The sequence below is a fragment of the Dendrobates tinctorius genome, unplaced genomic scaffold, assembly GCF_039654945.1.
Source record: "Dendrobates tinctorius isolate UK_male_01 unplaced genomic scaffold, ASM3965494v1 ptg000211l, whole genome shotgun sequence".
Classification (NCBI taxonomy): domain Eukaryota; kingdom Metazoa; phylum Chordata; class Amphibia; order Anura; family Dendrobatidae; genus Dendrobates; species Dendrobates tinctorius.
Window position 1 is genome coordinate 19,080,798 of NW_027361878.1, and position 13,120 is coordinate 19,093,917.

Below are 13,120 nucleotides of genomic sequence, written 5' to 3' on the forward strand. Positions count from 1 at the left end.
CCACCATGTGAGTGCACAGCTGCCGGCGTCACCCAGTGTGACCTCCCTCACCCACCCAGCTCGCCGGGACCCTCTCCCCCCCCCCGCCAATCTCTGCTTTTACCACCACCACCTCCTCTATCCCTAGCTTTCTTCTTCCATCATGTGTCTCATTGTGTTAGGATCGGCCGACAACCCTCAGATCTGGCTATTGACGCAGATTTCCTGAAAAGGACCTTTTTTTTTTTAAACAAAAAAGTAGTTCCCTTAACAGTGAAACGACCCCTCCAGATACCTGTAGATGAGATTAATATAAAGGGTCATACCTTAAAAAAAGGATAAAGCAAATTATCCCCTATCCAAAGTATTGGTGATAACACTTGTAGTGTAGGGACCCCAGGGCAAAACTGCAAGCTATCCAACAGTGGCTCCCTGTCCCGGATCCTTCATAGTACTGGTCTCATATGGACCTTTTGGGGGCTCCAAAGCCCAGTTTGACTGCAGCCCCTACACCCATTGTAGTTCCAGCTCCAGGGGTCTGACTCCCATGGTCCGGAGAATGGAGCTGTGCATGAGCGCCATCCTCTCCATTCATTGTGTATGGGACTGCTCTGCTAGTTGGCTGGATGAGGGAAATGCTGTAGATATAGTATATCTTGACTTCAGCAAAGCATTTGACAAAGTCTCTCATACAATCCTTATTGAAAAAATGACCAAGTATGGGATGGACAAGGCAACTGTTAGGTGGATTCATAACTGGCTTAGTGATCGGACCCAAAGAGTGGTCGTAAATGGCTGCACATCCAGTTGGAAGAATGTCTCAAGTGGGGTACCACAGGGCTCTGTCCTGGGCCCTGTATTGTTCAACATTCCTATAAATGATCTAGATAAGGGAACTGAAGGTAAAATAATTAAATTTGCAGACAATGAAAAGCTAGGAGGGATAACACTAGAGAAGACAGAGAAAGGCTTCAGAAGGATCTAGATCAGCTTCAACAATGGGCATCACCTATTAGAATGGTATTTGACAAGGAGAAATGCAAAATTCTAGAAATGGAATTATTGCTATGGCCGCACGCTCCGCTCCCGAGGGTCGGCGGCAGCATCCATTTTGCAGACACAAAAATAACAGTGGGGGACAAAAAAAAGTGTATTGGCCTGAAACCTGCCATTGATTGATCATTTTAGGTTGTGTAAAGCCATGCACACAGTTTGGACAAGCCCTTTAAGACTGCAAGATCCCTATGACGGTCTGTTATTGCTAGGCTTGGTTTGCCTGCGGAGCCACTGCAGAGAAAGTATGGCACCCATAGACATCATTTGCCTTTTTTTTAATGGATGCTTACACCATTATTGTTTTGCCTCAATATTTACAGAAGGGTCTGACCACCTGAAATCAGATTTCCAGGTGCTAAACCTTCCAAGTCACAAACTCCCTTTTGTCCTTCCCCAGACTTCTGTATGCTAGAGACCACAAAATCCCTCCATCTAGAAGAGCTCTTATTCCTCCCCTATTAATAATCCATGGATAATAGTCCCATAATGTGCGCCCCTCCCCCTTCCAGCATGCTCCCTACCAGTATCTCCTTTTCCTGTTCTTTTTCTAGCCACACACTGATAACAATGTATCATTTTTGTAGCTTTATTTTTTTTTCCTCCAAAAAGATACATTTATAAGCTTCATTGTTTATGGATCCCCTACTTTATAGCTATCCATCTAAAAAGATTCAGGGGCTTTAGAGGGACTATTTTTATCCTTCTAGAGAGGGGTTTTAACCCTTAAGGGTTCCTGCTTCACCGCTGGCCAGGCGTCTGTTAACTCCTTCCCTTCCAGTGAGTCCCTAATGCATGCCAGTGCAGAGGTGCCTAAATGCAGAAATGATAGCAGTGCATTTGCCTCTATGTGACTGGGTTGGGTAAGGGTTGAATTCATCAGACAGTAACAGGTCCTGGGAAATTCAGCATAGTGTCTGCAGCACCACCACATGCAAAATGTGCATGGATCGCAGAGGAAAGATGTGCTGCACACAGAGGGAAGGGAGGGTCTACCAAGAGCCAGAATCTGTGGAGGGGTCAGATTGCATACTGAGGAAGTTGACTTTGCTTTGAGGGGGGAAATGGGACTTTTTTTGAGAGTATTGTCGCATACTAAATATACCATGTATCCAGCAATGAAAACAAAAAGTGCTATACATTATCTACATCATTCTTTTTAATACATAAAGGGAAGGAGACTCTTTAAAAATGGTGCCATTTCTGATACAAGTATTTACTACATACATCAGGAATGGGATTCATACAACATTGTGCAGATTGGCGCATTATTTGGAAGATTTAGATCCATTCCTGAGAGCCAGAATTGAAAGCATGAAAATTCAGCATTGAATCCAGAAAAGAATGGTTATGTGTGAAGGCCTACATGCCACCTTCCAGGCTACCAAAACCTTGGGATAATTGTAATGCTTTATTTAAATGTTCGACGCCAAAATCAGTATTGGATTCTTATAGAAATATTTCTAAATCAATCACAATAATTGCTATGATCGTAAATGATAATCGGGGGGGGGGGGGGGGGAAATTAGGATTTTTTTTGTTTGTTTTTTTTTACCAGGAATAGGAGCGAAAGAGATATTCCCCATGTGTCAGGTGTCCAGCCCAGACTAATTAATGGTGAACGTCTGTATAATTGGGGGCTAAAAATCGGTGACTGTAATTCCAACATGGACAGAAGGGAGGCGCCTCTGTCTGGGGGTGGCCGAGCATGGATACGGAGGAGCAAACGTGCATATTTTCACATTTCTACTGGGGTAGACAGAGCTGAATCTCAAGAGAGGAAATAAAGACACGCAAAGAAGAAATTACTGTCATGCTAGAGTCATCAACGCGTTTATTATTGCTGGGCAGGGTTCTCTAAAAAAAAAACCAAAAAAAAATACAGACTGATCACTAGGGCACGGACATGCCAGTTCAAGCATAAGGCCGGGGTCACACTAACCGACGCAAAATACGGTCAGTATTTTACATGCGTAATACGGATGAATGGCCCCTAAACAGTGCTCCGTATGTCATCCGTAATCAAGGTGTGGTCGCGTATTTTGCGCATGTCAGCATCCGTATGGCATCCGTATGGCGAGATTTTCTCGCAGGCTTGCAAAATGGACATATAATGGAGCCCTATCACAGGGTTTATAACACAAACCAAAGAATAGATATAGACACATAGAATGCATATATATACAGTATATATATATTCTATGTGTCTATATCTATTCTTTCATTTCTTTATTAAACCTGTCAGTGTGAGTTTACTGTATAGTGCACTGAATTGCCGGCTTTGCTAAAAGACACCGGGTGTGTATTTCTCGCAAGTCACATGTGTGGTCCGTGTGTAATCCGTATTTTTTGCGCACCCATAGACCTGCATTGGCGTATTACGGTCGTAGTACGCTGACAATCGCAGCATGCTGCGATTGGCACGGAGCGTAGAATACGGATGAGAAATATACGGCTGGTGCGAGGGACCCCATAGAGAATCATTGGTCCGTGTGTAATGCGTGCTTTTAGCGCCTCTCACTCGGCCGTATTCCTCGCCAGTGTGACCCCGGCCTTAAAAGGCAAAACAACCTGAAATGGACATTATGTAGAAGCAATGGGCATAACGTTCAGTGCGCTCTTACGTTGAAAAAGTGGGTATATGGGCTGCAAAAGCGACACTCTGTGCCATTCTATCAACAGACCCCATGGCATTGAGAGGGTTAATCAAAGGGTTGACTGCCAGAGGAGACATCCATTTCAGAAAGCGTACATGCTTACGACACAGACCCCATATATCCAAAAGGATGATCTAAACGAGAATCATTAGAAGCCTAATACATATAAATAAACCACAGGGTTTTCTTCTACGAGACTACGGTATACCCAACAGAAGTGTGACTACATAATAAACATTTGTATGCTGGTCACCAGCACTTACACATACAGATTTTTTTTTGCTCTACTAGGGCTAATATAACAGCCTAAACTGGCCATTAATATAAAAAAGACTTACTCCTGGATGGAAGACCCCCACAATGACTCAATCACACGCAATGGGGCGGGTGTATCAAATCTAGCGAACAGAAAATGTGGAATAGTCGCGCATGGCCACCAACAGATCACTGCTTCTATTATCTAAAAAGCCACTGAAATATGGGAGGTGGACAACTACCCCAAATGTTCTTCACACACCACAGTCACAAAAACCATTGTGATAAAATTGGTAAAGTCATGGATCTGATGAATATGAGGCGTATCGCCAGGGCCGTATTTAGAGTTTATGCTGCACTAGGCACTTTTAGTGCTGCCTCCCCCATTGGTGAGTATGACTAATGCAGATACTAAGGCTACTTTCACATCAGTGATTTTTGCCATTCTCCCCAGTGCACCCATCTCCCCAGTAGTTACTGTAATGAGCGGTACCACATGAGTGCGCACACAGGAAAAAGCATGCCGGCGCCAGAGATCATCGGCGCTTAAGGCACCGCTGGAGCCGGAGGAGGTGAGTATGATGTCATCGGGGGAGGAGGGACGAGGGAGGAGGGATGGACCGACCCGGACAAAAAAAAAAAAACATTGCTCAGGTGCCGCCCACCCGCAGAGTCCCGCCCTAGGCACGGGCCAACGAGTGCCTAGTGGCAAATACGGCCCTGCGTATCACACAGCAAATATCATTCACTACCTTTAGGGCTTATATTCACTTGAGAGACTTGCACAATTCTTGTGCGAGTCTCTCGCATGAAAACCCGGCAATGCCGCCGGCACTGAGACCGGAGCGTGCGGCTGCATAGAAACAGTGCTGCCACTAGGAATTTCAGGGCCCCCTTGAGGCTCCGCCCAGGCTCCACCTAGCCCCGCCTCCACCCCTCAAACTGTCCACAGTCCCACCGCTCTCTCTTGGAAAAACTCCACTTCTCAGCTATCACACATTAACAGTTCCCATCACCAGATCACACATATAGCCGGCAGCTTTTGCTTTGGACAAAAGATTTTTTTAAGCTGCCACCATAACAGGGTAGACACTTTTGGCCAGGCCCTACTCTACTCTAACCTATTAAATATTTGTTAAAATATACAATACAATTTAGGTATATTTTTATTTATTTTTCAATTTTTAAAATGACCAATAATATCACATACAAGGAACAAATACTACTACACCATGTCCAGACCACATATTACGACCACATAGTGACCTATAATACCAAATACAAGGAACATATACCACCACACCATGACCAGACAATATATTACTACCATAGTGACAAATACCATATTACAAGGAATAAATACCACCGCACCATGCCCAGACCACATGTTACTACCACAAAGTGACCAAATAATTGCACATACAAGGGACAAATACCACCGTACCATGCCCAGACCACATATTACCACCACATAGTGACCAAATAATAGCACATACAAGGAACAAATACCGCCACACCATGCCCAGACCACATATTACCACCACATGGTGACTGAATACTACAATACTGATCATTAATAAAAAAACATAATACTATCACCATAAGTGGCATTATACACAGGAGATCTGTATTTACAGTAGTATGCAGTGTCTGTGTACAGGTAATATAGTGATCAATTACATTATACACAGGAGCTCTGTATATAGTGTCAGTGTACAGGTAACACAGTAATCGCTGGTGACATTCTACACAGGACTTCTGTATATAGTATACAATGTATAGTGTCAGTGTATAGGTAACACACTAACTCCCCAGTGATGTCTCTAGCTGAAGTCTTTCATCCTTGCTTTTCATTCATCCAGCACAGATCGCCATCACTTCTTCCAGCCAGGGCTCGTCTCTGCAGGAAATAACACAGTTATCTAGAGCTCCGCTTGCAGAACACATTACTTATTTTTTTCCCCAACTTCTACACTATACCAGATGAAGAAAAAAAGGCGACATAGTGTCGCTCTGCACAGTAACAGGACCGACCCCCCATTTAAAACAGTATCCTCAAAAAATTAAATACATCACTGTAATAATATCCCTTAATTAGCCCCTATGGTAATAATATCCCCCATCCTGACCCCCGTGTGTCTCATTCCTGGCTTCAGCCATATGTTCTCCCTTCCCACCCTCATGAGTATCCATTCTTCCCCATATGATCTCCATCGTATCCACCCTGCCCCATAATCCTGTGCGATCTGTCTCCAACTCTGCCCCATCTGTCTCCAATCATGCCCCCGGTATGAAAGTGAGGGCAAATCCACTGTGCGCTCTGATTCTGACCCCAGGCCCCTCTTAAAGGGATCCCCGGTACGGAAGTGAGGGCGAAACCACTCTGCGCTTTGGTACAGACCCCAGGCCTCTCTTAAAAGGATCTCCGGTATGGAAGTTAGGGTAAATCCCTCAGCGCTCTGATTCTCACCCCAGGCTTCTATTAAAGGGATCTGTGGTATGGAAGTTAGGGCCATTCGACTCAGCACTCTGGTTCTGACTCCAGGCTGATGGGTTGATGTAGGATATTAGAGGGAGTAGTCCGGTGACTCTGGCTGACGGGATGATGTGGGATATTAAGGGTCGTAGTCCGATGGCTCTGGCTGACAGGATGATGTGGGATATTAGGGGTAGTAGTCCAGCGACTGTGACGAGATGATCTGGGATATTAGGAGCAGTTGTCCGCTGGCTATGGCTGGCGGGATGATGTGGGATATAAGGGTGTTATGATTGAGTCACCGAGGAGGAAAAAACAAAAATGCAAGCTCAGCCCAGAAAATCAGAGAGGTTGGAAACTAGCGGATTGAAGACCCCTAATCCTATCACACAACTAGCAGTAGCCGTGGAGCGTTCCTACGGTGATCCTAGACACCTCGTCACAGCCGGAGATCTAAATAAGCCTACAGAGAGAGAAAAGGGAAAAACTGACTGCCCCAGAGCAGACCCCAAAGCAATAGGTAGCTCCCAACATATAATGACGGTGAAGCAAGATGAAAACACTAACACAGGTAGAAAGATAGGATGAGCAAACGATGGGGCCCAAGCTAACTAAAAAGGACAGGACAGAAAAGCTGCTGTCTGCAATCCGAGAAAACCCTGCTAAAAATATTACCAACACAACTGATAAGCAAAAAGGACCATGAAGTCACTAGACTTCAAACCCTATATCAGCACTCAGAATATTCTGAAAGCAGAGCAAAAGAGAACACTGATCAAGGAATAAGAATCCAGCACACCCCCAGCCGGGGATGGCTGAGCTCGAAAACAAGGTAAACAAAACCAAAACTAATAAGTACAATAGCAGAGCAAAAACTTATCTTTGGGAAGCAGTAATCAGACTGGTCTCCAAGAATCCAGCAGAGAAATCACCAGCCACTCAGAAGGGGGTCGGCTGCCTTATATCCAGTCTGAAGTTCCTGTTACCCAGTCACAATCCACCTGATCAGGTGTTTGGTTTCTTTCATCCAAATCAGCCTCACTACCTTCCTTCACCAGAAGAGGGAGATCCTCGGACACAAAAAGTGAATGAACAGATGAGTTCACAACAGTACCTCCCCCTTGAGGAGGGGTCACCGAACCCTCCTCCAAGCCACCAGGCCGATCAGGTTGAGCCCAATGAAAAGCACGCACCAATCTTTCGGCATGAATATCAGAGGCAGAGACCCAGGAATTATCCTCCTGACCGTAACCCTTCCACTTAGCCAAATACTGGAGTCTCCGTCTAGCCAGACGGGAAACCAGTATCTTCTCTACCTCATATTTCATGTTACCTTCAACCAACACACGGTCAGGAGGTGCCGCCATAGGAACCACTGGTTCAACAAACCTCTTCAACAAGGACTTATGAAACACATTATGAATCTTAAATAGACAGGAAGAGCCAACCGAAAAGAGACCGGATTAATAATCTCCAAAATCTTGTAAGGTCCAATAAATCTAGGTTTAAACTTTGGAGAAGCCACCTCATAGAGATATTCTTTGATGACAACCAGACCATATCACCCACCTTAAACCGGGGACCAATGGTCCTATGCCGGTTAGAAAACCGCTGGGCCTTTTCCTGGGAAAGAGACAACTTATCCACCACTTGGTCCCAAATCTGCTGCATTCTTTCCACCACAGTGTCAACCCCTGGACAGGCAGAAGACTCTACCTGCCCTGAAGAAAATCGAGGATGAAACCCAAAGTTACAGAAAAAGGGTGACATCAAAGTGGCAGAACTAGCTCTATTATTTAAAGCAAATTCGGCCAAGGGTAAAAATGAAACCCAATCATCCTGATCAGCAGATATAAAACATCTCAAATCCATTAGGTTCAAGACCTGAAAAAATGCGTCCACATTTGTTAGAATAGGATCATCTGGTACTAAAGAAAACGCCCAATCCTGGGGATTGCTCCGCAGCAAGGAGATGACAATTTTAATCTGCTGCGCAGAGTTCCCCGATGAGTTAGGCTTCAAGGCAAGAAATAATTTACAATTATTCTTAAAATTCAAAAATTTAGACCAATCCCCAAAAAACACATCAGGAGTGGGGATTTTTGGTTCAGCAGTGTGTGAATGAGCAAGATAGGTGGAAATTCCTCGCACTTCAGCAGCAAGCTGCTCCACACGATCAGACAATTGCTTAAACTCCATCAGAAAAAAAAAATATTCCTCCTACGGCCTCAGAGAAAAAGAGGAAAAAATATACACACAAAAAAAAAAAATTCTGACACTTTTTTTTTTCTTACAATTCTCTCTTGCTATTGAGTACCCTAGAATCTGCGGTATGGCTGGTGATTCTGTTATGATTGAGTCACCGAGGAGGAAAAAACCAAAATGCAAGCTCAGCCCAGAAAATCAGAGAGGTTGGAAACTAGCAGATTGCAGACCCCTAATCCTATCACACAACTAGCAGTAGCCGTGGAGCGTTCCTACGGTGATCCTAGACACCTCGTCACAGCCGGAGATCTAAATAAGCCTAAAGAGAGAAAAGGGAAAAACTGACTGCCCCAGAGCAGACCCCAAAGCAATAGGTAGCCCCCAACATATAATGACGATGAAGCAAGATGAAAACACTAACACAGATAGAAAGATAGGATGAGCAAACGATGGGGCCCAAGCTAACTAAAAAGGACAGGACAGAAAAGCTGCTGTCTGCAATCCGAGAAAACCCTGCTAAAAATATTACCAACACAACTGATAAGCAAAAAGGACCCTGAAGTCACTAGACTTCAAACCCTATATCAGCACTCAGAATATTCTGAAAGCAGAGCAAAAGAGAACAAGGAATAAGAATCCAGCACACCCCCAGCCGGGGATGGCTGAACTCCAAAACAAGGTAAACAAAACCAAAACTAATAAGTTCAATAGCAGAGCAAAAACTTATCTTTGGGAAGCAGGAATCAGACTGGTCTCCAAGAATCCAGCAGAGAAATCACCAGCCACTCAGAAGGGCGTCGGCTGCCTTATATCCAGTCTGAAGTTCCTGTTACCCAGTCACAATCCACCTGATCAGGTGTTTGGTTTCTTTCATCCAAATAAGCCTCACTACCTTCCTTCACCAGAAGAGGGAGATGCTCGGACACAAAAGGTGAATGAACAGATGAGCTCACAACATAAGGGGTAGTAGTCCGGTGGCTTCGACGGGATGATGTGGGATATTAGTAGTCCGGTAGCTGTGGCTGATGAGACGATGTGGAATATTAGGGGTAGTAGTCCGGTGGCTCTGGCTGATGGGATGATGTGGGATATTAGGGGTAGTTGTCAAGTGGCTATGGCTGACGGGATGATGTGGGATATTAGGGGTTGTAGTCCGGTGGCTCTGGCTGACGGGATGATGTGGGATATTAGGGGTAGTTGTCAGGTGGCTATGGCTGACGGGATGATGTGGGATATTAGTAGTCCGGTGGCTCTGGCTGACGGGACAATGTGGGATATTAGGGGTAGTAGTCCGGTAGCTCTGGATGACGGGATGATGTGGGATATTATAGTGAATGTGGCTATGCGGCGTGGGCGGGGCTATACACAGCTTTATGTATATAGATATAGTCATTATAATTTGTCATAACTAACCGTAGTTAGTAACTATGCCCGGGCAGCGCCGGGCTCTTCAGCTAGTAATATTATATGGAGCACTATGGGGTGTAAATTGTAGATGTGCTGCTGATAACATGATACTGTATGGGGACAGATTGATCCATTAGTGATCGTTCTGTCCCCATCATTCTTTCTCAGACGGTGGAAAGAGGCCGAGAAATAAGTGATGAACGACTTCAATATTGTCGATGACACTCATTTAGCGGCCTTAACTCAGCACATATAAATACAATCGAAATGCTTCTGTGTGATGTGCAATATGAAAGCACTTGGGGCCCAATTTTAAACTTTGACTAGGGCCCCACTTTGCCTAAAACCAGCCCTGAGTGCATGTCAGACCAAATGAGAATCATTAAGATAATCACAGAGAAAAGAAGCGATCAACAAAATCCAAAAAGACTAGATATTAATGAGACATATAAAAATAGATCTTTATTATAGTATAAACAGGAAAAAGGGGGAAAAAGGGAACTGAGTCAGATATGACCATGGCGGCACGCAGGCGACCTAGTGGGGCATACATGGGGTACAAGGACCAAACAAGGATATAGGTGCCAAACATATATTTGCGATGACATAATTAAAAACACATTGCACCTATTCCAAAAAGTACGACCAAGCAGGATATGTATATAAATTTGAACATTGCAAGATAATATGCAGTAAAAAGTCTTTACCTGTTTGGATAATACGTAAAGGTCCACCTCAGTACGACCCCCCTCAACGCACGTTTTGGCAAATGGCCTTTCTCAAGGGGTGATGGGAAAGAGGAAGTGAAGGGTATTTAAGATAGAGTCTACCAATCACATCAAGAATGAAACACATGTGATCAATCACACCAATGGTACATGCATACAAAGGTTCCTCCCAGCAATGGCGCTTGTCACCATAGTTACAGCACACAAACCAGCTCTGAATAGTGCCATCCTTCCAAATACGGGCATACAAACCAGTTTAAAAGAAGAGGGACAATTGACTGACTACACCCAGATTTTTAATATAGTAAAGGTCGCTAATATTGTGTACAGAGAGATGCCGCATTATCCCTATAACAGCAGTGTGTCACAGCCTGCCCCCCGTCCAGTTTAGATGACGCTAACATTAGCACGGTCACATGACCGAAACTGAATCAAAGGCTCCTCCCCTGTCTGAGTCAACGACATCGATGTGTCTCCTCATAGTGACGCGCACGTCGCCCTGGCAACCATGACAGCAGGCGGCGTCGGCATCACCCGCCCGTGACGTCACAATCATGTGACTCTTCACGGACAGCTAGATGCCGAGAGACGCCTGGCGTGAGGGAGACAGCGGCGCGTGCAGAGTCAGCGCCGGTCGTTTACATAAAGCTGGGCGCGGACAGCGTACAAGATGGTGGTCGTGTAGTAAAGGGAAATAAACTGTACCCATCCTAGACAAAAGTAGCGACAAGATAACATCAACCATGTCCATACAGACAATGGATACAATAGATATAGACAAAGGCACATAGAGACAAAGGCACATATAGAGACAGCACAACTTATGATATCCCAATTAATGATATGAGGATGTATTAATCCATTAGTAGTTTACCCCAAATACAGATGGATAATTAGGGCTAAACCAAAGATATATATCATAGGCTTAGATTCATTAAAAATAGAAAAATGAACAAGGGATATATATATCTCCTCATAATCCATAACAAAGCAGCAAATCAATATAATCATCAAGACAAATATATGTTCCAATTGGCTATATAAAGAAGCCATAACAATAACATACAAACACGTCACTGCATTATATACACTTCTTCACAGAAGGTTATTATGTTCATCATCTTCATATGTTGATTTGCCGAGGAGGTAATCACATCGCGCAAGGGGGTATATACATCAGGGATATCCAACAGGTGGGAACCTTAGTGCACAAAATTGGCAATGGAGGACTCTAGAAATTAAAAAACAACATTAAAAATAAAGAAACATAAAAACAAAAAGCCGCGGGCCACACATGACCAAATATATGGCCGAAAAAGATGTTTATAAAAATGGAGCAAAGCTAATAGCCTCGTTTAGTCCCTTCGGATGTACAGTATCTAATAACCAAATCCAGCGTGTTTCACATTGCAAATGTTTCTGAGTTAGATTGCCGCCACGAACTCCCAGATTGATAATATCAATACCGCGAACTCGGAGCAGCGATCCATCACATTCATGTTTAAGTTTAAAGTGCCGGGGTATCGTCCTCAGTGTGGCCAGGTCCTCATGGCCGGCTGCCGCCTGTATATCCAACACGTGCTCACGAACACGTGTCTTCAATTGCGGTGTAGTCATACCTATATATATCAGGTTGCACGGACATGATGCAAAGTATATAACATACCGTGAGGTGCACACTATGCGATTCCGAATTTTAAATGTCCTAGTCCCTGATGAATTGAAGAACGTGCTCGTTCGCTCAATGTTGGGGCAGGCGACACAACGGCCACAAGGAGGACAGCCACACTCAGGACGACCCAAACTCAGAAAACTGTGTTTGGGTTCAGGTTGATAATGACTATGGACTAAATAGTCCTTAAGATTCAATGAGCGACGAATGGTGACACTTGGTTTTGACGGAATAACTTGGTTAAGAACGGGGTCAGTCTGAAGTATGGGCCAGGCTCTTTGAAGGCAGCCTTTCATTCTTGCAAATTGTGCATGATAGTTCGTGATGAACCTAATCTTATTATTGGTCTTAATCTCCCTCTTCTTATATAATAAGGACTGACGTGTGGACCATCTTGCACGATTATATGCTCTCTTAATAGCTCGCCTGCTATACCCTCTCTCCAGGAACCTGTCCGAGAGATCCTGAGCTTGAAATACAAAATCCTGATCATTAGAGCAGGTCCTGCGTAAACGCAGGAACTGTCCTATAGGAATTGAATTGATCAATGATTTGGGGTGAGCAGATGAGGTGTTATGAATGAGTCATTGTAGGAGGCAAAAACAGAAAACCAGAGAAGTTGGCAGCTATTGGATTGCAGACACCTGAACTTATCAACAACAACTAGCAGTAGCCGTGGGGGGTTCCT

General features: G+C 44.3%; 1 long non-coding RNA gene across 1 annotated transcript in view; it reads right to left on the reverse strand.

The window, feature by feature from the left end:
- Positions 1–11,757: 11,757 nt before the first annotated feature.
- The window catches only part of LOC141058341 (uncharacterized), a 119,591-nt gene continuing 118,228 nt past the window's right edge, over positions 11,758–13,120 (reverse strand). Inside the window, exon 4 of the long non-coding RNA XR_012222141.1 lies at positions 11,758–11,991. This is a non-coding gene — a long non-coding RNA (uncharacterized lncRNA). The remainder of the gene's footprint in view (positions 11,992–13,120) is intronic.